The 25,460-nt window shown below is 42.8% G+C and overlaps 1 long non-coding RNA gene across 2 annotated transcripts; it reads right to left on the reverse strand.

Annotated features, from left to right (window-relative positions):
• Positions 1-20,426: 20,426 nt before the first annotated feature.
• Positions 20,427-24,576, reverse strand: LOC123103141 (uncharacterized). 2 transcript variants are annotated; one of them, XR_006449663.1, is made up of 5 exons: positions 24,166-24,576; positions 23,790-24,079; positions 22,683-22,933; positions 21,665-21,985; positions 20,427-20,955 (listed from the first exon to the last, which is right to left on the reverse strand). It is a non-coding gene; the product is annotated as an uncharacterized lncRNA (long non-coding RNA). The 2 variants fall into 2 exon arrangements; XR_006449664.1 differs by having other exon boundaries at positions 22,683-22,911; positions 24,166-24,568.
• Positions 24,577-25,460: the final 884 nt, after the last annotated feature.

Consider the following 25,460-nt stretch of genomic DNA (forward strand, 5'->3'; position numbering starts at 1 on the left):
AAGTCTTCGCTTGAAGCTGCTGAGCACGAGCGTCCAAAGTCGTCCGCTCTGCGGCCATCGTGACCTCTTCTGCTACTAAATTTTCCTTGGCCTGTGCCATCTCTTCGCGTACCCATGCCACCTCCGCGTCATGCCGGGCCTTATCCGCCGGCTCCACCACAGCAGTCAACAGAGCCATCAACTTATCGATGAGGTCCATTAGCATCTGAGCCAGGGGGCGCGCGGGGTCTCCTGATTCGGCCGCTACCGGCTCGGTGGTTGTTGCTGCTGCAGCCATGGAGTTCTACCTAGGTTGAGTGCCAGCCATGAAGACTCCGGTTTGATTCGACGGCTCAAAGGGGTCCGGAATACTGCTGCCATCGGAACAGTCCCTGAGCATGCCATCTTGCAGTTGGTACAAAGAATATGTCTCGCGTGTTGATGATGTAGCGTCAGAACAGATGGTCGTCTCACCGTCGTCCACTGATCCTTCAGAGTATTCACCTCCATGGACGCAACCCACGAAGGCATGCCTCACGGCAGGTTGAACCCGGGCGGATCTCGCGCGCTGAGCCGTCTCGACGAGGTTGGTGTGGACGTCCGGCTCAGGGCCCGATTCGCCGATCCGGCCGATGAAGACATGAATTCCGCCAAAGGGGACCCGGTACCCGTACTCAATTGAGTCGGCCTCGGGGCCCCGGCCTTCATCGTCGATGTAGAGTTTGCCGCGACGACTCTTGGTCATTCGGCCCATAGCGTATCCCTTGAGCCCTTTGAAGTTGCCCCTTAAGAACTCAAATCCACCGTGCGCTGGCCCCATGGTGGGCGCCAACTGCCGTGGAATTGTCACGGCAGATGTTCTAGCAAAAGGACTTAGTCGTAGGGCCATCACAACTAGGAAGCTTAAAGGGTTTAATCGAGACAAAGGACACGAGAGGTTTATACTAGTTTGGCCCCTTACGATGAAGGTAAAAGTCTACGTCTAGTTGTGTTTGGAATTGTTGGGGTTTCGAAGACCAGGGAGAGAATACGCTTTGCCTGGCTTCGAGTTGTTGTCTCTTGTCCTAAGCCGCCGCCGGCTCGTCCCCTTATATACACGGGTTGACGCCTGGCGGCCTACAGAGTCCCGGCCGGCTCATAAAACGTGTCCGGCTTGGTGACTTTCTTTACATGCCTTTCTTTACAAGTATTTTCCTACATATGGCAGTTCACAATATTTGGGCCTTAGGCCACCTTTGGGCTTAGGCCTTCTTCAAGTCTTAATAAATCATCACCTTGAATATTTACTCGGCTTCTTCTTGTAACCCGCCATTGGGGTTGACCCAGCCCCTCCTGGGTGGGTCATACCTAGTAGCTATAGGACGTGGATTTTTACTAACTAGTTGTGCACGCAACTGGTATCTGAGACGCAAATCTACCTTGCCGTTAAATCAACAAGGCCCACTATGTTGTCAGATTTTTATGGTATTTCAACGTTTCACGATTTTCATCGGCGTGTATAGGGAGCTGTATTCCATCTGATTGGACAGGTTAGCTGACAGGTCTATAGATTCAGTTGTCGTTAGGTCCTCCACATGCATGTTATCGCTCCATGCTGCCATTTATCAGTCAGATCAACCATACTAGTACTCCGTAGTATGTTGCTAATTGTATGGTTTGGTACTACTAATTAACCGAAAATAGCAATTTTTTTTCTTCTAACCGCATGTAATATTAGGCGCCATTGATTTGGCATAAAAAATTGACTGATGGTTTTCAAGTTCTTCGTTTTGCCATACTACAGCACGACACACGCAAACAAAAAGTACTGCACCAGATCGTTTGACAACCGGCATCGGTGGGACCAGCACCTGCCCCATTACTGCACCAGATGACGGTCCATGTAGAACTTGGTGCGTCTTTTTGGCGTCATTGATTTGTTCTTCACTGTTATAATTTTGTCAGTGTAAATAATGTTCTAGAAAATGTCTAATTTCCTACTGCTTGCAAATTTAGATACATGAAAACTGAGCACATTCCCGGCCCTCCCAGACCATCAAGATTTCTGGCCGTCGGATGTTTGTTCCGGGTCGTTGCTGGCCGTCAGATGACTATCTAATCCCGTAATTAACCAATGGGCCGGGTGACCTAGGGAGGCTATTCCAGTGGAAAAATCGGTGGCCTCTGGTTGATTGGGCCAGGCAGCCCGTTTAGCGGTTGGTGAAAGAACAACCCACCAATTAGATGGTGTGCGACGTCGCTTCAGTTCAGGTCAGGTCAAGGACATCGAAGGGGCGGCAATCCCTCCCTTCATTCTCCCTCACAGCCGCCGACGAATCATCGCGCCTTCACGACGTTGACCAGCCACCGTCTGTCTTCCTTCTCCAGTTGCAGCAGAGAGGGGCTCAACTCTCAGACCAGTGAGGCATGACACCATTGCCACATCCGACAGCGCCATGGCCCAGATCTCCACCGATGCGGAGGCGGCGCTTGGAGAGGCCATCGGGTTGGTGTTCGGGCGGTGGACATCGCTGTAGGTGGCGGTGGGGCAGCAGCGACACCCATGTCAACGTTGATCAATTCAGTGAATCAATCCTCTACTGGTTCTATCCCTCAAGGGTACGTACAGCTCCTTCAGCAATCAGCATCCTCAGATAAATAAAATAATATGTTCCTTCTTGTCTCCTTGAGGCAGGATCCTGTAGTAAAGTTGATATTGTTTACTTTAGCATCTGAATTCTCCTAGATCTAGCGGCATGATCGTCAACTACTTGGCTTTCAGACCGGTGCAGTAAGAATGGTCTCCACTTTGTGGCTGCATGGGGCTCGAGCCTTAACGAATGATCATTGGCAGCGACCTAGGTTTGCCTCTACAAGAACAATTCGACAAGGGAAATGGGGGTACATGTCAACATTCGATGGAGTCCACTGGTACAGATCATTCCCTTCCCTTTATCTTGCATATAATCAGTGTTCTCTGCTGGTTTGGATTTGTCCTTTCCGAGTGCCTAGGATTAGCATTCCACAACAATCAGGATGTCACCCAGTTGATTGGAATTTTGAGCACAAAATCACAGACGTGTGTTCTTTATAGGAAAATTATTATGTCCAACTACTACAGTGGATCTATCAATATATAATGAGTAATGAAGATGGATCTTTTTTATTGAAGAGATTATAATATATAAGAGGATATTATGTTCACAAAAAAGAGAGTTTATGTTTTTGGTATTCTTCTCGGTCATTATAGAATTGCACTATTACTATCAATAGGTCAACTGGTTCAGCTTTTCCTATAAATTGAACAAAACAAGGTGAAGGCTTTGAATTTACTTATCTACTTTTCGTGTTATCAAAAATAAAAGATAGTTCTCTACTTTTCGTCGACTGATTTCCTTTATCTCTATGTTAGAACCTCACTTTCTCCATGCTAACTTATCAGCGACTTGCTCCTCCGCACAAGATTCTGAATGACCCACTCTTGTGCAGGTCCTGACATTCAGGTTATTTTTTCTACTTATCATCTGATCATCATGATATGGCACACGTTGCACATCATGAATTAGTTACAAAGAGAAGATACCTTTATTTTTTTCCGACTGCCTTTTGAATGTTTCTAATATTGCTTGTAGAAAATTGTAAAATTTGTATACATGTCACTAACTCATCTCATTTGTCGGTTTATTCAAGGACATCCAGAACAGATGTGTTACCTTTTCATTTCTGCAACAGTAATTTGCAAAAAAAAAATCTTAGCAGGCCATGTCTCCCATTTGTTCTCTTTAGCTTTTAAGCATATCAGTTTAGATATTTTAATATTGTAAACAGGAATGGGCATGATGATTTAAATTTCATTATAAATCCATATCTTCTTCGAATGCGTTAGTATATATAATGGCCACAATGGCACGTTCAATTTCCACTTATTCAAACGATCTAGCTTTCAATACAAGAAGAGACTTACTTACTCCCATGTTTGTTGAGATGCTCCAAAACCACACTGAGAGGGCTATTATCATATCTATGTTCAAACATGGAGTCGCTAGAGGTAATAGTTTTGGTTTTCAAATATACCTACAACATACATATGTTGCCAGAAGTATATCTACGCACATGTATCTTGTGTTTACTCAACGCTCACCATAACTGTTGAACTGCAATTCTTTGCCCAAGTAGCTAATGTTTCCACCATTAACATATGGAAATATATCATTACAGACACAAGTAATGCCATCAAGTTTGTTATTGGAGTAAATAATCATATTGATAATTGATTTTCTTTCCTGATTTCATTGGTCTATTCTATCTTCAATTCAAGGGGAAGTTCTCTATAAATAGCATTACGATTTTGAAATTTGGCATCGTAAGGCTACGGCATGGAAGTAGCCCTGTTAACTTAATTCAACATGATAAGTATTTGTTTATGGCTCCATATAATTACATCAACCCCTAACATTAAAGTGTAAAAATGGATGGGCGCGGCAACGCGCGCCATCAATGATCTAGTTTCAATTAGAAGTCAACGCTAACCCAAACACCTATACTAGTCACCAAGAAAGCATGTGAGAGTCGTCACGTGTGAGATATTGGAATCTAGCATGACATGCGCTCTTCGGTAGGCATAAACACGATTTGACAATGCACTGGCTCAAGCGGCGTAAACAGTGCATGTTGCCAAAGGAAGGGACAACTCTACGGAGGTTAGGCTCAGCTGTGAACAGATTGAATTAATACCAGCGTTCGAACTGTGTAAAGGGAAATATAACACCTCACGATTTGCACACAACAAAGAATGCGGTCGTTCAAAAAAGATAAACTCGGTCCAGGTTTATCACTGCCGGATCGCCCATTTTGTCCATTGTACTATTATTTTAGTCACTCACAAAAACGACCTTACCGATAGCTGTGAAGCAAACAGTCGGCAGATGAACTATACTAGTTGAATTAGGACCTTTGGCGCGTGCGGTGGGCATGCAAAATAGTACTCCCTCCGACCCTTTCTAGTGTGCGCATAAGTTTTTCTCGTTTTTTCCGCAATATCTGCACGATCCAGATTTGTAGCAATTTCTTTTAAATATATCCCTACTTTTCAGCACTCCCCCTGTGCATTAATTCCGGCCACGCATGCAGCATATGCAACGGAGGATGGGCCAATAACAGCCATGCAGAGAAATACGCAGGGGAAACGAGGGGGACAGGCCAATTAACTAGCTCGCGTGATTACCGCTTTGCAGCTTTCCACGTCGTTGCAATTCATCCAGTGCAGGGGCAATTCCGTCCGAAAACTATTTTGAGTAGCACTCCTTGGTATGTGTGATGTGAGTTAGCACAGACTAAATAGAATCGGAGGGACTATGTGTAATCTTTTAAAAATGTTTATACAATGTAAACAACAGTTCAAGTAATTAAAAAACATACCATTCAACTAAATGTTCGCCGAGGTTCTTGAAGTAAAAACATACCAATCAACTAAATGTTCGCCAAGGTCCTTAGAGTAAATGGTTCAGATCCATGTCAATTTTCATCCTCGCAGCTTTCTTGGGGGAGACGAAGAAGAGAGAGGGGAAGGGGGAAGGTGGGAGAGAAGGATGTAGGGACCAGGTCACAGGGAAGGGGGCAGCACGTGATTTAGGGGGGAGGTGGAGATAGATGGGGAGAAAACAGTTGTGAGAGACCAGGTCAGCCTCCTAGTCGCGGCGACAAACTCGCGGGGGTCGATCAAACACACGATCGGGCTCCTTCATTTTTTGTTAGGGGGGACCAAAACTTACCCAATCTGGCTGGTTGCCAGGGATCCCTAACCAGCACTCAGTTGATGCCTAGACGCGTCCATGTTGAATCCAAATCTCACAAGGAGAAAAACCAAACAAGAACCAAAAAAGATGATGCAAGCATGCAATGGTTTGAGCTCTCTACGAACGATATGATCAAGCTACTCACTTGAGAGCCCTCCTTGATAGTATGACAATCGATCCTATAACCCGGTCTCCCAACTACTACCACGAGACCGGTAAAATAGAAAACCTATTAAGGGCAAACCTTTGCCTTGCACATAGCCCACTTGAGATGGATGATGACGATTTTGATTGCGTTGGCTCAATGAAGACTAGTTGATTGTTCCACGATACTCCATTATGGGCGAGCCACTACTCGCTACATCTCACGGCAAGCTTCTAGCACTTTTCTCTTCGTGATGCTCCACTTGAACTTGCACACGACAAAGTAACCCCACCAAGAACTCTCACGTAGACCATGGGTTAGTACACAAAGCATAATCAATAATGCTTAACATACCATGGGATCACTTGATCCATCTCGGCACTTCTTCTGCGCTTTGTGCGTTGATCAACTTGATTCACTCTTTGACTTAGTCTTGATCAATATCTCACATGGGCAATCTTTAGATAATTCCTTGAATAGCACCTTGATCATCACAAACTCTCCTTGAAACCAACAAATGGACTCCAAGAAAAGCCTATGGACAAAATCTTCAAATATAACTCAAGGCAACCCAAAAAGAAAACCAAAAAAGATTTCTCGTTCTTCTTTTGCTTGTTGGGAGCTTTCTCGCGTAAATAGTTTTATTTTTTTTCTTGTTCTTTGGGGGTTGAGAGGAGAAGACCATGATGAAAATGTTAAATGGCTCGCATATGCATTATTGTTAATTTAACCAAGAGCCATATTACCTTGTCTTCTCCTGTGTATTGAATGCTTGCAGATTCCAGCTTAGTCCAATGCATGTGCACTATTATTATTATCCACATCGTTCGGTCATGCAAGTGAAAGGCAATTATGATGATATATAATGGACTGATTGATATGAGAAAAGTTGGTATGAACTCGACCTCTCTTGTTTTTGTAAATATGATTAGTTCATCGTTCCTGATTCAGCCTATTACGAATAAACATGTTTGCAATGACAATTAGAGATTATAGTTGCTTATGCCATGCTTAATTAGCTAGGAGTTTATAATGGTTTACCTTGCGTGCGAACATGCTATTAAAATGGTTGTGATGTGGTATGATAGATTGGTATCCTACTTTGAATTATTTAAGTGACTTGACTTGGCACATGTTCACGCATGTAGTTGAAACATAATCAACATAGCCTCCACGATATTTATGTTCATGGTGAATTATATCCTACTCATGCTTGCACTCGATGTTGATTAATTTTAATGCATGTTCATGTCTATTGTCACTCTCTAGCTGGTCGATTCCCAGTCTTTTTCTAGCCTTCACTTGTACTAAGCGGGAATACTGCTTGTGCATCCACTTCCATAAACCCCAAAAATATTCCATATGAGTCCACCATACCTACCTATATACAGTATCTACCTGCCGTTCCAAGTAAATGTGTATGTGCCAAACTCTAAACCTTCAAATGAAATTCTGTTTTGTATGCTCGAATAGCTCATGTATCAACTTGGGATGTTTGTATCTTCCATGCTAGGCGCGTTATTCTCAAGAGGAGTGGACTCCGCTCCTCACTCACGAGAAAATGGCTGGTCACCGGGATGTCAGTCCCATGCTTTAAGCAAATCAAATCAAAGTAATTACAAACAAAACTCCTCGAGACTCTTGTTAGTTGGAGGCACTCGTTGTTTCGAGCAAGCCATGGATTGATGCTTGTTGGTGGAGGGGAGTATAAACTTTACCATTTTGTTTGGGAACGGCCTATAATGTGAGTAGCATGGAAGATATCGAAATCTCTCAGTTGTTATGTTGACAATGAAAGTATACCGCTCAAAATATTATTTATCTCTATTTCAAAATCGAGCTCTGGCACCTCTACAAATCCCTGCTTCCCTCTGCGAAGGGCATATCTATCTACATTTATGTTGAGTCATCACCCTCTTATTAAAAAGCACCAGTTGGAGAGCACCGCTGTCATTTGCATCCATTACTATTAATTTATATTGAGTATGACTATGACTGGATCTCTTTTACCATGAATTACAATGTTTAGTCAATCCTTGATCTTCAAAGGTGCTCTGAATTTATGTTTTGCTGTCCGAGAAAGGGCTAGCGAGATACCATCTTGTTATATCATATTATGATTGTTTTGAGAAAGTGTTGTCATTCGAGATTTATTATTATTACTCGCTAGTTGATTATGCCATTGATATGAGTAAATATGAGACCTAAATGTTATTGTGAATATAGTTAGTTCATAATATTTGTTGAAACTTGAATGATGGCTTTACATATTTACAACAACAAGAGCAAACAAAGTCTGTAAAAGTTTTTCTTTATCACTTTCAGTTTATCAACTGAATTGCTTGAGGACAAGCAAATGTTTAAGCTTGGGGGTTTGATACGTATCTGTCGTATCTATTTTTTCAAACACTTTTGCCCTTGTTTTGGACTCTAACTTGCATGATTTGAATGGAACTAACTGATACATCTCCGTCATTTCTACTTTTCCAAACACTTTTGCCCTTGTTTTGGACTCTAACTTGCATGATTTGAATGGAACTAACCCGGACTGACGTTGTTTTTAACAGAATTGCCATGGTGTTATTTATGTGCAGAAACAAAAGTTCTCGGAATGACAAGAAACTTCACGGAACATCTTTTCGGAAATAATAAAAAATCATTGCAAAAGATGAAGACTAGGAGACCCACACCCTAGCCACAAGGGTGGGGGCGCGCCCCCTACCTCGTGGGCCCCCTGGAGCTCCTCCGACCTCGACTCCAACTCTATATATTTGGTTTCGGAGAGAAAAAAAATCAGAGAGAAGGATTCATTGCGTTTTACGATACGGAGCCGCCGCCAAACCCTAAAACCTCTCGAGAGGGCTGATCTGGAGTCCGTTCGGGGCTCCGGAGAGGGGAATCCGTCTCCATCGTCATCATCAACCTTTCTCCATCACCAATTTCATGATGCTCACCGCCGTGCGTGAGTAATTCCATCGTAGGCTTGCTGGACGGTGATGGGTTGGATGAGATTTATCATGTAATCGAGTTAGTTTTGTTAGGGTTTGATCCCTAGTATCCACTATGTTCTGAGATTGATGTTGCTATGACTTTGCTATGCTTAATGCTTGTCACTAGGGCCCGAGTGCCATGATTTCAGATCTGAACCTATTATGTTTTCATCAATATATGAGAGTTCTTGATCCTATCTTGCAAGTCTATAGTCACCTATTATGTGTTATGATCCGTTAATCCCGAAGTGACAATAATTGAGATACTTACCGGTGATGATCGTAGTTTCAGGAGTTCATGTATTCACTATGTGTTAATGCTTTGGTCCGGTACTCTATTAAAAGAAGGCCTTAATATCCCTTAGTTTCCGCTAGGACCCCGCTGCCATGGGAGGGTAGGACAAAAGATGTCATGCAAGTTCTTTTCCATAAGCACGTATGACTATATTTGGAATACATGCCTACATTACATTGATGAATTGGAGCTAGTTCTGTGTCACCCTAGGTTATGACTGTTACATGATGAACCGCATCCGGCATAATTCTCTATCACCGATCCATTGCCTACGAGATTTCCATATACTATTCTTCGCTTATTTACTTTTTTGTTGCTATTGCTATCATCACTACAAAATACCAAAAACATTACTTTTGCTACTGTTACCTTTGCTACTAAATACTTTGCTGCAGATATTAAGTTTCCAGGTGTGGTTGAATTGACAACTCAGCTGCTAATACTTGAGAATATTCTTTGGCTCCCCTTGTGTCGAATCAATAAATTTGGGTTGAATACTCTACCCTCAAAAACTGTTGCGATCCCCTATACTTGTGGGTTGTCAAGACTATTTTCTGGCGCCGTTGTCGGGGAGCGTAGCTCTATTATTTGAGTCACTTGGGATTTATATCTGCTTATCATTATGAAGAACTTGAGAGATCCAAAAACCAAGATTTATCCCACAACTACGAGGGGAGGTAAGGAACTGACATCTAGCTCTGGACTTGATTCACCTTCTGTTTTGAGTAAGCTTGCGACACCTAAACCTGCTTCTGCTATTCGTTCTGATATGTCGCATGTTATTGATGATGTCACTTCTGCTATGCATGATACTTATGATGAAACTACTTCTATGCTTGATACTACTGTGCCACTTGGTGATGTTCTTGATGAACAACTTGCTAGGGTTAGAGAGAATGAAAATATTGAATCTGATAATATTGATGAAAGTGATGATGAAGACTCTTCCCCTAATAATGAATCACCTGTTATTCCTGAGGGTTATGTTTTTGAAAAAGAAGCTGCTTTAGCTATTTTAGCTTGCAAAGATAGATACAAACTCCAGAGGTTATTAGCTAAATGAAAGCAACAATCTCTAAATGCTAGAATGAAACCTGACCCTGCTTTTGCTACTTCACCTATCTGTGTTACTGATAAGGATTATGAATTCTTTGTTGATCCTGATATAATTACTTTGGTTGAATCTGTCCTTTTCATGGCTATGAATCTGAAACTGTTGTGGCACATCTTACTAAATTAAATGATATAGCAACCCTGTTCACTAATGATGAGAGAACTCGCTACCTTTATATCCTTAAAATATTTTTGTTCTCATTAAAGGGTGATGCTAAGATATGGTTTAATTCTCTGGATCCTGGTTGTGTGCGTACTCCCCAGGATATGATTTATTACTTCTCTGCTAAATATTTCCCTGCTCATAAGAAACAAGCTGCCTTGAGGGATATATATAATTTGCAAGTCATTAGTCACCTACTATGTGTTATGATCCGGCAACCCCGAAGTGACAATAATCGGGACCACTCCCGGTGATGACCGTAGTTTGAGGAGTTCATGTATTCACTATGTGTTAATGCTTTGGTCCGGTACTCTATTAAAAGGAGGCATTAATATCCTTTGTTTCAATTAGGACCCCGCTGCCACAGGAGGGTAGGACAAAAGATGTCATGCAAGTTCTTTTCCATAAGCACGTATGACTATATTCGGAATACATGCCTATATTACATTGATGAATTGGAGCTAGTTCTGTGTCACCCTAGGCTATAACTTTTACATGAGGAATTACATCCGACATAATTCTCCATCACTGATCCAATGCCTACGAGATTTTCATATATTGTTCTCCTCTTATTTTATTTTTCCGTTGCTAATGTTACAATCACTATAAAACCAAAACTGCTACCGTTACTTTTGCCACTGTTACCGCTACTATCATATTACTTTGCTACTAAATGCTTTGCTGCAAACACTACTAGGAAAAGGGCTATAGATGGAATTGACACTAATGGTGCACCAGACATGTGGTGCGCCATTACTATATACTAATGGCGCACCATATGTTGGTGCGCCATTAGTGTCCAAATACTAATGGCTCACCACATCCACGGTGCGCCATTAGTAAAAAAACTTTTTTAATTTTTTTTTCAAAACTACTAATGGCGCACCATGGGAGTGGTGCGCCATTACTAGTTGAGTGGTGCGCCATTACTAGTTGCCATTACTAGTTGAACTAGTAATGGCGCACCACTCCCACGGTGCGCCATTAGTGAATTTTTTTTAATTTTTTTCAAAACTACTAATGGCGCACCGTTGGAGTGGTGCGCCATTACTAGTTGAACTAGTAATGGCGCACCACTCCCACGGTGCGCCATTAGTAACTTGGCCACCACTTCCACCGAATGCACCCCCATTGGACCGCCTTTTCAGTTTAAAAAAAAATAAACAAAAATGATGGAAATGTCAAAAAAATAAAAGAAAATAAGTTTCCCATGTAATATGTGGTCTAGTTGTTGTGAAAATTTACAAATATGAATTTCGACTTTATTTGCGAAATCTCTCGAGAATTTGTAAAATGGGCATAACTTTTGCGTACGAACTCGGATGAAAAAGTTTTTTATATGAAAAATCATCTACTCGAAAAGTTACATCCGAATTCAAGCAGAAGCTTCTGTCGTACCCTTTACATGAGGATTCTTCCACGGAAGAACAACTCATATTCGCCTTGTCACAGGGCGCCGAGCACAACCTAATGACCTATGAGGCGTACGATATCAACGGCTACACATTCTACACCGAGGACAAGGACATGAAGAGCGATGGTTATCAGAACTCCAGGGTGACGATGGATCCTACACCGGTAACGACAAGGATAGATACTACGGAAGGATCGAGGAGATCTGGGAGCTGAGCTATGCTGGAGAGAAGGTCCCGATGTTCCGTGTCAGATGGGCCAAGAGCGTCCTAAAAGAAGACCGGTATTTCACCACCATGGTTATACCCGAAGCCAAATCCAAGACCGCGGGCGCAAACATCGTCGCGAAAAATGAGCCATGGGTACTGGCTTCCCAAGTGGACCAATGCTTCTTCATTACCGACCCGTCAAAGCCCAGTCGTGTTGTCGTGAGGAGAGGCAAAAGGAAGATCATAGAAATGGATGGAGTAGCCAATGAGCAAGACTTCGACAAGTACGGCGACCCGAAGATCGAACATGACGACGATGATGAAGTAGCAACATACACCACAAGAAGAAGCAGGACCACCCTACCTAAAGGACGTCTGTTCCACAGAAGAACTCCATTTGCGAAAAAGAAGGGCAAGAAGATTATGAACAGATAGCTAGCTAAGATCGACTGTATTTAAATCGTAGTCTTCATTTCTCGGTTGTATTTCATGGGCACTTTTTGATATCATGAATATTTTTAAATTTCATGGGCACTTTTTGAATTCATGAATATTTTTTCAAATTTGATGATATTTTTTCATATTCAATATGATAAAATATTGAATATTCATGAGGACACTCGATCTCGACCCCCCTCCATCTCGATCTCGATTCCCCCTCCATCTCGATCTCGATCCCACCCGCACCCTCCCCCGCTAGCTCCACCGCCCCCGACGACCCACCGCACCCTCCCCCGCTCCACCACCGCCACCGACGACCCCCCGCACCCTCCCCCGCTCCACCACCGCCGACGAGCACCCCCGCACCCTCCCCGCTCCACCACCGCCGACGAGCACCCCCGCACCCTCCCCCGCTCCCCGGTGAGCTCCGCCTCCTCTCCCCTCTTCATTTTTTAAAAAATAATAATAAAAAAGTGTAGACTACAATTGTTGTTAAACAACTATTATTATTGTTTCATATTCATATTCATTTTCTAAAAAATTATTACATGCAACAAAAAAAATTACTTATGGCGCACCTCTGGTTGGTGCGCCATTGCTATATATAAAAAAACGATTACTAATGGCGCACCTCTGCCTGGTGCGCCATTGCTATGTAAAGAAAAAGATTACTAATGGCGCACCTCTGCCCGGTGCGCCATTGCTATGTAAAAAAAGATTACTAATGGCGCACCGACCGCGGGTGCGCCATTAGTAAGATTCCCCCTAGCTAATTCCCTCCCTCTCGCCAGATCCCCTTCCTCCCTCTCCCTCGCCCCCTAGCTAATTCCCCCCGCTGCCCCGACCCACGCCGCCGTCGCCCCCGCGCCTCCGTCTCCGTCGCCGCCCCCACGCCGCCGCCGCCCCGCGCCTCCGTCTCCGTTGCCGCCCCCACGCCACCGCCGCCCCCGCGCCTCCGTCTCCGTCGCCGCCCCCACGCCACCCCGCCCCCGCGCCTCCGTCTCCGTCGCCGCCCCCACGCCGCCGCCGCCCCCGCGCCTCCGTCTCCGTAGCCGCCCCCACGCCACCGTCCCCCCGCGCCTCCGTCTCTGTCACCGCCCCCCATGCCACCGTCGCCCCCGCGCCTCCGTCTCCGTCGCCGCCCCCACGCCGCCGCCGCCCCCGCGCCTCCGTCTCCGTGGCCACCCTCGCGCCTCCTCGGACGCCCGTCGATTTCCTCCGCCTCGGCCACCATCGCCACCGCTCGACACCAAATTCGCGCCGCCTCGACTAGCTCCGGCTACCCCGAGTCGCCCTCGACCTCCCCAGTGAGCACCCGAGCCGCTTCCCCCTCTTTCCCCTCTTGATTTCATTCTGATGTGTTCTAGGGTTAGGGGTTGGAGAATTTTGGACAAGAAAAGGGGTTGGAGAATTAAGTAGCTAGGGTTGGGGAATTGAGTAGCTAAGGAGATTATGTTTAGAGCATCAATGATGGGTGTTGATATACCTCTGGATAATTTTGATTTTATTCATGTTCTCAAGGAATTGGAATTATCCAGGGAACAAATTAGTAAGAAAACTGGACACTGTTTAGATATTCATGACTCGAATGGAAATGTCGCCTCCCTGTGTCTAAGTTGGCATGATACTATAGTGGAAGAGGAGGAGAAATTTACTGTTGTTTCTAGAAGAGAGAAAAAGTCTCCTGCTAAGAGAAATGTCACTATTTCTTCTCTTACCTCCTCTTCTATACCTTGTACTAGAGGTCAGCAAAAGAATATCAGTTCTACTTTGCCCCCTAGTAGATCTGGATACTATTTCTGTTAGGAGATGGTGTTATATTAAGATGCATATATTGTTATGTTACGCAAATTGTATCATCTTGCCACTTAAGTCAGCCTTCCCTTTAAGCAGAAAATTCAGTTAGGAGCTACTGTAGGAGCTACTGTCAAAAACTTGAGCTACTGTCAAAAAATTCAGTTAGGTACAGTTAGGAGCTACTGTCAAAAACTTGAGCTACTGTCAAAAAATCAGTTAGGTACAGTTAGCATCATGTAAGAAAATGGCCATAATGTGCCCTGATAATGATGTATTTTGTCATAAAAATATATAGTGGACTGCCATGATAATGACATGCTGCTAGTAGTTACTTCCACCATGAGTTTCATTAACAGCAAGTCAGTTTTGTTTATAGTTGAAAGTAAGTGTGTGGTTTGAAAATCAAACAGAAATGTTTTCTTAACTCAGAAGCCTGTTACTGCACCTGTACTGCACATTACAAAGTCTCCTAGTACTTAACCCACCCAAGCTATGAGGCAAAAATTTCAGTTAACTGTTATGGACAATTGTCAATTTTCTGTAATGATGATGGAACATTATAAAGCATTGTACTCCAGTGTATATGAAGGATACAAAAAATTTAGCAACTTCTCTGATTTTATAAAGTTGTTCTTATATGGGTGAAACTTCACTTGTTTTTAGGCTAGTGCAGGGTGTTGCTTTATTCTGTCATCATTTGTAACTATGTCACAAATAAATTGTTCCTTCTTCTGTATTTGAAGTAATGACTGTTCATAAGCTGAGGCATGGATTAAGTTGTTTCTTTGCTGTACCATTATATCTGGATGATTTTTTGTTTGGTGACCTATTATATCTGGAATGGAAGCTCACATAAGTTGAGCTGATTTTTTCCATATGAAAGCAGAGGACCATATGGTCTGTGGCTGGGTTTTGTCTCCGACCATTGTGTCGTGATGAATTTGCAGGTACCCCGAGAGGCCCTTGAGTCTGCCGGAATGTCGATTAACTTCCGTTCCGGCAAATTCGGGTACTCCATATGTCCTATTTTCAGCAAAGGTCATGCTGAAATTTTCCGTGAATTTTAGCATGACTTTGCTAAAAATAGGACATATGGGGTACTTGCGACTAATGCATGGGCCGGGGTATCGTAGTACTTAGTTAAGTAGGATCAACTGCCCCGCCATTCTTGCTGCATTAAACCATAGGTGGCAATAGAGCCAAGTGATTAGGCCCAACTTAGAATTCTCCTTAGCATCGATAAACCCTAGATGATAAACCCAACATAGGTGGCAATAGAGCCAAGTGATTAGTGCCAAGTGATTAGGCCCAACCTAGGGTGCCTCGGCATCGATAAACCCTAAATGATGAAAACTTAACTTGGCTTCTATAGGGTGCCTCGGTGTCGATGAGAACCTAAATGATGTACGCTTAGGCTTTTAGGGTGCCTCGGCGTCGACAAAACCTAAATGATGAAAGCTTAGGCTTTTAGGGTGCCTCGACGTCGACAAACCCTAAATGATAAAACCTTGGCTTTTAGGGTGCCTCGGTGTCGATAAGAACCTAAATGATGAAAGCTTAGGCTTTTAGGGTGCCTCAGCGTCGACAAACCCTAAATGATAAAAGCTTAGCTTTTAGGATGCCTCGGTGTCGACAAACCCTAAATGATGTAGTTTTGAATTATGAACGTAGGATATGTCGTCATCATCATCGGACGACGAAAGTCTCCCGGCGGAGTGCGACTGGTGCCACGACGATCGAGGTCTGTGCGACATGCCTCACCTGGACGATGATCGGCGCTTCAGCATTAAGCTCGAGGAGACCTTCGAAGTTGAAACGGTACACAACGACGACAAGTGTTATTTTCATAATTAAGCATGACTTCAACTATTTCAACGTGTAATTTTCATCTTTTACAATTCGAGTATAGCTTATCCCATGCCATGCAAGACGCTATGTCTTGGAGAGGATGGATTTTGAAGACCATGAAATTTCTGAAACAAAGAAAATTCACCTAAGGACTCATCACGATGTGGACTTTGAAGTAAATCTATATAATTCTGAGAGCGTAACCCATTTTGGTTGCAAAAATTGGGAAGCATTTTGCAAGATGTATGGTTTTGATGAGGGTATGCTTATCACCATGGATCTTGGTAATCCTGACATCAACCAAGACAATATGGACATTTGGGTCCTTGTTGATACGCCTCCAGTTCTACCGCTATGTGAGTTTCTCAAACATAGTTATTAGCTAATTTATATTGTTTATTTCAAAATAGTTGACAGCTTATTTCCATTGACAGCTTATTTTTATTGTTCAAAGAATGTGCGGGAGATGGTAGACAAAACCCACTACACCGATGGCTCCGAATTAACAACTTACAAGGAGAAAAATCATCTGGTCGGATTTTGTACTGACATTGAGAATTACATTATCCACAATCAAACTCCTCAACATTATGGTAAATACGTGCCACTAGTGCATGTGTTCAACTACGGTAACTACCATGGAGATACCCTGGTAAGATTTTTACTATTACGACATCCGTGCATCTTTTGCATACTTCTAAAACTAGTACATCATTGCTAACTATGAAGTTATTACTATGTTTTTCAACAGATAATCCCAGAGAATTGTGTGCCTCATATGATGTATCAGAAAGGTAGTCTTAATGTTTTGAACATACAGCCAGGTCGTCCTACGAATCTCAACTGTCCATACGAGATTTCTAAAAGAAGTGGAGACATGAAAATCAAAGGATGGAAAAAATGTATGGACAGTCGTAAGGAGCTTCTTGGAAGCAAAAGGAAGCGAAGCGCAAGAATTGGAGACAGGATGTTCTCCATTCTCCATAATGGAGAGTCAGGGTCTATATTGTTTTATGCTATTTTAGCTTAAATAGGGTATTTAGGTCCTGCCTAATATCGATGATCATGTGCTAAGAACAATTAAGTAGGGTTGGTTCGATGACTATCAAGATGATGATCGTATGAATTATTATGAATAACGAGTAGAAGTTGTATGATGGTGATTAGTAGGACTTGTTAGGATTAGTATTACTTCCGACAAACTCGATACTCGCGGTCTCGAGACTTGTAATGTTTTATCTTTGTTCGGTCTTTTGAATTCGGAGACTAATATGATGAATTGTATTCGGAGACTAATCTTCTATTGTATTCGATGAATCTGCTGTTGCTGTGTGCTACTGTCTATATTCTGTCAAATAATATATTTTGTAACCTGTGAAAAAATCAGAAAAGTAAAAAAAACCTAATATTCATACTAATGGCGCATCACTATGGAGTGCGCCATTAGTATGCCAAGTATACTAATGGCGCATCCATCCGCAGTGCGCCATTAGTGTGCCAAAGCACATGGTTAAATATGGCCCTGGGAGGCATACTAATGGCGCATGGTGTTATATACTAATGGCGCACTGGGTGGTGCGCCATTAGTATACCAGATACTAATGGCGCACCAGTGGTGCGCCATTAGTAATAAATACTAGTGGCGCACCAGTGATGCGCCATTAGTAGGCAAAACTGGTGCTCCATTAGTAGGCCTTTTCCTAGTAGTGAGATATTAAGTTATCCAGGCATGGTTGAATTGACAACTCAGCTGCTAATACTTGAGAATATTCTTTGGCTCTCCTTGTGTCCAATCAATAAATTTGGGTTGAATACTCTACCCTCGAAAACTGTTGCGATCCCCTATACTTGTGGGTTATCAATGGTCAAGTTTAAGAAGCCCGTATTCAGGTAAATATGGACACTTTCTCTAAAGTTCTTCGCGCTCGACCATAATAGGACCGCAACCAAGGATATAAAGTGCACATCGAAGGTTGTATGTGATGTAGTGTCTAGCGATGGAAATATCGCGATAATTATAGGGTTTGTTTCTCAAGCCTCCGAATGGAAAAACTTACTGATCCATATAATATTAAAGTTTTTCATGGTCAAGTAAAAGAGGCCCGCACATATGGACACTTTCTCTAAAGTTCTTCGCACTCGACCATAAGAGGATATCAACCAAGCATATAAAGTGCACATCAACGGTTGTATGCGATATAGTGTATAATGATGGCAATATCACGATAATTATAGGGTTGGTGTCCCCAAGAGACCGAATGGAAAAACCTTACAGATCCATATAACATTAAAGTTCTTCATGGTCAACTTCAAGAGGCCTGTATTCAGGTACATATGGCTACTTTCCCTGAAGTTCTTCATGCTCGACCATAATAGGACCGCAACCAAGGATATAAAGTGCACATCGAAGGTTGTATGTGATGTAGTGTCTACTGATTGCAATATCACGACAGTCATAGGGTTGGTATCCCAAGAGCCCGAATGAAAAAAACCATGGAGATCCATATAACATTAAAGTTCTTTATGGTCAAGTGCAAGAGGCCCGTATTCAGGTACCTATGGCTACTATCTCTAAAATTCTTTGCTTTCGACCATAAGAGGACCGCAACCAAGCACATAAAGTGCACGTCGACGGTTGTATGTGATGAAGTATCTCGTGATGGCAATATCATGATAATTATAGGGTTTGTTTCTCAAGACTCCGAATGTAAAAAATTACCGATCCATATAACATTAAAGTTCTACATGGTCAAGTGCAAGAGGCCCGTATTCAAGTACATAAGTCTACTTTCTCTAAAGTTCTTCGCGCTCGACCATGAGAGTACCGCAACCAATGATATAAAGTGCACATTGACGGTTGTATTGTGATGTGCAGTGTCTAGTGATAGCAATATCACGATAATTATAGGGATTGTTTCTCAAGACTACGAATGGAATAAATTACTGATCCATATAACATTAAAGTTCTTCATGGTCAAGTGCAAGAGGCCCGTATACAGGTACGTATGGCTAATTTCTATAAAGTTCTTTGTGCTCGACCATGAGAGGACCAAAACCAAGGATATAAAGTGCACATCGACGGTTGTATGTGATGTAGTGTCTAGTGATGGAAATATCACGATAATTATAGGGTTTGTTTCTCAAGCCTCCGAATGGAAAAACTTACTAATCCATATAACATTAAAGTTCTTCATGAGGCCCCTATTCAGGAACATGTGGCTACTTTCTCTAAAGATCTTCGCGCTCGACCATAAGAGGATAGCAACCAAGCATATAAAGTGCACATCAACGGTTGTATGTGATGTAGTGTCTAATGATGGCAATATGACGATAATTATAGGGTTGGTGTCCCCAAGAGCCCGAATGAAAAAACCTTACAGATCCATATAACATTAAAGTTCTTTATGGTCAACTGCAAGAGGCCCGTATTCAGGTACATATGGCTACTATCTTTAAAATTCTTCGCTTTCGACCATAAGAGGACCGCAACCAAGCACATAAAGTGCACATCAACGGTTGTATGCGATGTAGTATCTAGTGATGGCAATATCACGATAATTATATAGTTTGTTTCTCAAGACTTCGAATGAAAAAATTTACGGATCCATATAACATTAAAGTTCTTCATGGTCAAGTGCAAGAGGCCCGTATTCAGAGACATGTGGCTACTTTCTCTAAAATTCTTCGCGCTCGACCATAAGAGGACATCAACCAAGCATATAAAGTGCACATCAATGGTTGTATGTGATGTAGTGTCTAATGATGGCAATATCACGATAATTATAGGGTTGGTGTCCCCAAGAGCCCAAATGAAAAAACCTTATAGATCCATATAACATTAAAGTTCTTTATGGTCAACTGCAAGAGGCCCGTATTCAGGTACATATGGCTACTATCTTTAAAATTCTTCGCTTTCGACCATAAGAGGACCGCAACCAAGCACATAAAGTGCACATCAACGGTTGTATGCGATGTAGTATCTAGTGATGGCAATATCACGATAATTATATAGTTTGTTTCTCAAGAATTCGAATGGAAAAACTTACGGATCCATATAACATTGAAGTTCTATGGCACTATCACGATAGTTATATCTGCTGCATATTATGTGATTAAGTTTGCACAAACAGTTTCCATGGCAAATGAAGAATTTTTGGTAAAAGATAAGTTGATAGCTACATCATAATATGAACAATATCAAGCGTAAGTAGATTTTGTAGAAATGAACATCAAAGGTTCAATTTGAGTTGCACGTGTACTGAAATAAGTACCACGACTAATTTTAACCATACTCATAGCATTTCTGAGTTTACATATTCACTACTTGGTCACAAAATGAACCTAATTTCCGACAACAAAAGAAAGCCTACAACACCAATTTGATCTGGCGAAACAACACAACAAAAGAAAGCCTACAACATCTTTCCTAACACCAATTTCATCTTCCGAGAACAAAATGAACATTCTTATCGAGTATGAAATTCTCTCATGGCCTGCAAGACCGCACTCAATACACTTTGGGACTTTCCTTTGTGTCTTTGGTACACCTCCCTTTGAGGGGTATCAGAATGTTGTATGGCCCTTACCTCTGCAAAAAGAACAAAACTTTGATCTTGGCTTGCTGACATTCTCATAACCTAGCTTTGCTCTTGCGTTCATTGGCCTGCTTCGATCACTTTTGCGTGGTGCTACATTCATTGAGCTTGATAGAATAGTTGCTCCTGTTATGATAGGCATATCTTGGTCATGCAGTTCAGTTGCGGCATGATCTTGTAACCCAAGCCACCCCTGCAACCATCAGCCGCCAATAAGTTTCCTATAACAATTTCTACACGTATGATTTCATGAGTCAAAGACCCTGCATATTTCGGAGTTGTTAACAATAATGCAAAGAAAAATTATTCTGGAAAATATTGTCAGAATGTGCACATCACTCTGATTTGGGTTCAGAAGTACTTGCTTTGCACACAACAAAGAAAATTTGCTCCAAATAATATCAATTTTCTCCAAAAAAGTAAACCTTTTAGCAGAAATAACGGATCTCTGTAAAAATTGTATTACTTTACATGTCAATTATGAAAATTAGTAACTGCCAATGCTAAAAGAATTGGACTATAAGTTTGACTGAAAACAAGCAGTTGCTAGCGACTATATTTGACTGAAACACAAACGCCTAGTTGAATGATTCCTGGGCACAATTAGAAATTTGAATCATGTACTGTTTGCCATCCTAGACAACCCCTTACTGTGTACCATTTATGATCACCGATAAACGACATATTTTGTAACATCACGGGCACATGCTATACAAATTCGTATGTTACTGCCAATGGTCTTGAAATCTATCCAACTACTCCACAGTAAGAACAATCTGCCCCATAGAATCAAACAGTTCAATCGTTCGTCGACACAATTTGATATATTTAGGACGCATCTATTGCAGGGGGAAGGGGAGTAATTCATGCACACAACTAGGAGTGCGACAGAGAGATAGTACCTTCCCAGTCACGGAGTTGGAAGGACAGAAGTCTGGCATGGCCTTCGGAACTTCAGATTCTGCGTCGCTAGCAGCAGATTTCTCTCCATCTTGGCTTGAGGAAGGAGAAGCGACATGGAGGAACACTCGCCACTGTCTTCCTCCTCTGGCGATCTCCGATCTGGGGCGCACTCCAAGGGTAATGAACATAAGCTGTCCACGGACACCGCACGAGAGATTGAAGGCTTTGCCCGATCTGCGTAATTTCTCATGGCCATCTCCAAAGCACTTTTCCTTCCTGATAATGAGGCGCGGCGGTCGGGTATCTTGCCAAGTCGGACCCTACATATATTTGAGATGTTAACCGCAATTGGAATGAAAACAAATATGTCTAATATAGTCAAAATGTGCTGATCACTCTGACTTTGATGCAGAAGTAGTTGCAGTGTTTCAAATACTGTATGCATATATAGATATATGTAACAACCAATGCTCCAAAATAATTAACCGTGTAGCATCAATAGGTATGCTTCTCATAAAATTGTATTAGTGCACATGCCAATGCCTAAGCCATCGACAGTATAAATGCCTGAAAAAAGGCGGCAAAGTCTGACTATAAAATGTACTGTAACCAAGAGCTGATTTTATGATTCCTTGACACAAATCAAAAATTGGATCATATACTGCACCCCAAATATACATGTTTATGATCGCTGATCATAACGGGAGGTCTTGTATTATCAACCAACAACTCCTGAATAACAAAATTCCTACTCCAAAATATACAAACTTTTGACAGCAATCAACTGAACACTATCAAAAAAATTCTCCTATTCATGTCAATGTCCAAAACAACACTGGCCTAGATGTCCATGTTCATTAATCCAATCCCAGAACTAGAAAGTGAACACGCCACTGACCGTTCTAATTTCGGGCTGCCCAGAATCCTCAAATCTTCATCACGCCAACAACTTTACTAAAAACAGGACTAGTTTACTGAAAGTTGTATTCACAGCGGGGGGATCGATTGAGTTAGTACCTTTGAGGCCACGGAGTTGGAGTGCGCTGCGATTTAGACGGGGCCTAATCTGTGACTGTTAGTGTTATCAATATTTGGGACATTGAAAAAAATCTTCCATGGCCTCATGAACTTGAGATGCAAAACTTGAGGAAGGAGAATCGGTAACACCATATTTCCCTCCGTCCCCGCACTCATCGTCCTCCTCCCCTTCCTCTAGCAATGCCACGATACTAGTCGCGGTCGGACCCTACGTATATTGGAGATGTTAACTGCAATTGAAATAAAAACAATTCTGTAATATGTTGTCTGAATGTGCACTGTTTAAAAAGGTTCGGAAGTAGTTGCTTTCACTGTTTAAAACACAATGATGATTTCAGAAAAGCCGGGTTGTGTATCATCATGTGTACATGGTCGACAAGTGTTTTGAATACTGTATATGCATCCACTTCTGAGAAAAATAGCGGCAAGTGTTTTGAACGTTGTATGCTTCCACATGGCCTCCAAAATAATTAACCTTTTAGCATCAATAACTATTAGCTCTTAATTTTATCTTACTGTACATGTCAATGCCTACATCAATTTGACTATATAAATGCCCAAAAAGCAAGCATCAAAATCTGACACCATGTTTTACTGAAACCAAAAGCCGAGTTACATGATTCCTTGACACAATTATAAAGTTGAATAATGTACTGTTTGCAAACAACATATTTATGATCAGTGGTAAGAACGGGAGATTTTGTAACATCATTTGAATACGGGGCAGTAACAACAATCTGGTCCAAATAATCAGACTTTTGACAGCAAATAACTGAACACCATCAAAATTTTCTTACTCCATGATAAGATTGAAACTGACCATGCTTACATAATATTGGTACAGACTATTTTTCTTACAATACGACACCAGCCTAGATGGGAACATTCATGTATACAAATACTAAATACTGAACATGCCAATGACCATGGTAATTTCGAGCATACAAAGTTTGACAGATCATGGTCAAGCCAACAACTTAACTGAAAAAAACGCCTAGTTCACTGAATGTGGCGCAACTCAACGAGGGTAGAAAGAATGGAATGAATTGACGAGGACAACCAGAAGTGCGAAGTAGATAGTACTACCTTTTAGGCCACGGATCTGGAGTGCGTTGCGATTAGATGAGGGCTCTTTGTGGCTGTCGATGTTGTCAATATCTGGGATGTAGGAAAAATCTTGCGTGGCCTCAGGAACTTGAGATCCAGAATCGGTAACACCATGTTTCTCAACATCTTGGCTTGAGGAAGGTGAATACCTCTGGAGATTTGGAGGAATGCACTTGTCGTCGTCCTCCTCCTCTAGCATATCATCCTCCTCCTTCTCTAGCAATCCCAGATCTGGGAAGCCCTCGGGAGTGAACGGCTGGGATCAGAAGCTGCACATGGACACGGCAAGATGGAGATCGAAGGATTTGACGGAGAAGACTTTGCAAGAAACAGAGGAGCTTATGAGAGGAGAAACCTGAACTGGAGATCCATGTGAATAACTCTGCACCAAGATCCATTGGTCAAATCAAGAAGAAATCTGTAGATCCGAGCGCTATGTGCATGGAGGGTCGATCTGATTCCCGGCAACGAGGCTGCGTCTGCAGGAGGGGATTCACATTTCGAATTGTGTCTCGTTCGGGTGGATGTGGCAGCTGGGTCACAGGGTATGAGCACATCGCCCCATAGGCGAGTACGCGCTAGGTGCGTGCGTAGGTAGTAGGTCGCCAGATACGATGGGACTGTATTCGTTCGGCATGCAGCCGAGAAAACTGAAATCGCTATATTCGGGTGGGGCCATATGGGGCGGGCTCGCGCCGATCCACATGAGGAGCGACGGCACTGATTCACGCTGCGCACGCGATCAGTTAGGAATAGCCTTATTCGGTAGCTATATCCCCAACAACTTTATTATTGCCTCTAGGGCATATTTCCTTCAAATTCATGGGAACATGGGAAACAAGGGAAGAACAGAACAAGGGAAGAGGAGAAACTTGGCTGGGTAAGGAAAGAAAGAGAAAGAAGGGGATATAGTGGAGGGGAAGAAGAAGATGGAAGAGGAAGGGGAAGAAGATGGCATAGGAGAAGGGGAAGAAGATGGCAGGTGGTGGAGGGGCTGCGCTGGCCAGCGAGATGGCTGAGATGCATGGAAGGCACGTTGGCCAGTGAAATGGCCAAGATGTAAGGCGTGCCGGTTAGCAAGATGGCCGGGACGAAAGGGTTGCGCCGACCAGATGTAGCAGCGGCGCCACCTCATGCGGTAGAGGAAGGAGTTCCACGGGGGAAGGAAAGGGGCGGCAACCGCGAGAGCTTGAAGCTCCGCCACAACCAGAGAGAGGAGAGGGGTAGGAGGGCCATGGCATGGGGATCCATACCTGCATTGATGATGTCATGATCTTCATCAAGCCAAATGATCAAGACCTACATGCTTGTGCATCACTTCTTCATATCATCGGTGAGGCTTCAGGACTTCATGTCAATCTCAACAAGAATGTTGCCTATCCGATTCGTTGCTTGATGGAAACTGTGGAGAGAGTGGAGAGTATTCTTGGATGCCCGAGTGGTACCTTTCCATGCAAGTACCCCGGCTTACCACTCACCATCTGCAAGCAATCAACTGCTCAACTATCAGGCCTGGTGGACCAGCTTGTAGGAGCCCTGCCAAAGTGGAAGGCTGCTACGATGCCCAAGAGTGGGCATCTTGTTCTTGTATAGTTTGTACTATATGCCATTGGACATACCAAAAAAGACTATCTCGGCCATGAACAAGAT

This window comes from Triticum aestivum, chromosome 5A (genome assembly GCF_018294505.1).
Source record: "Triticum aestivum cultivar Chinese Spring chromosome 5A, IWGSC CS RefSeq v2.1, whole genome shotgun sequence".
Lineage (NCBI taxonomy): Eukaryota > Viridiplantae > Streptophyta > Magnoliopsida > Poales > Poaceae > Triticum > Triticum aestivum.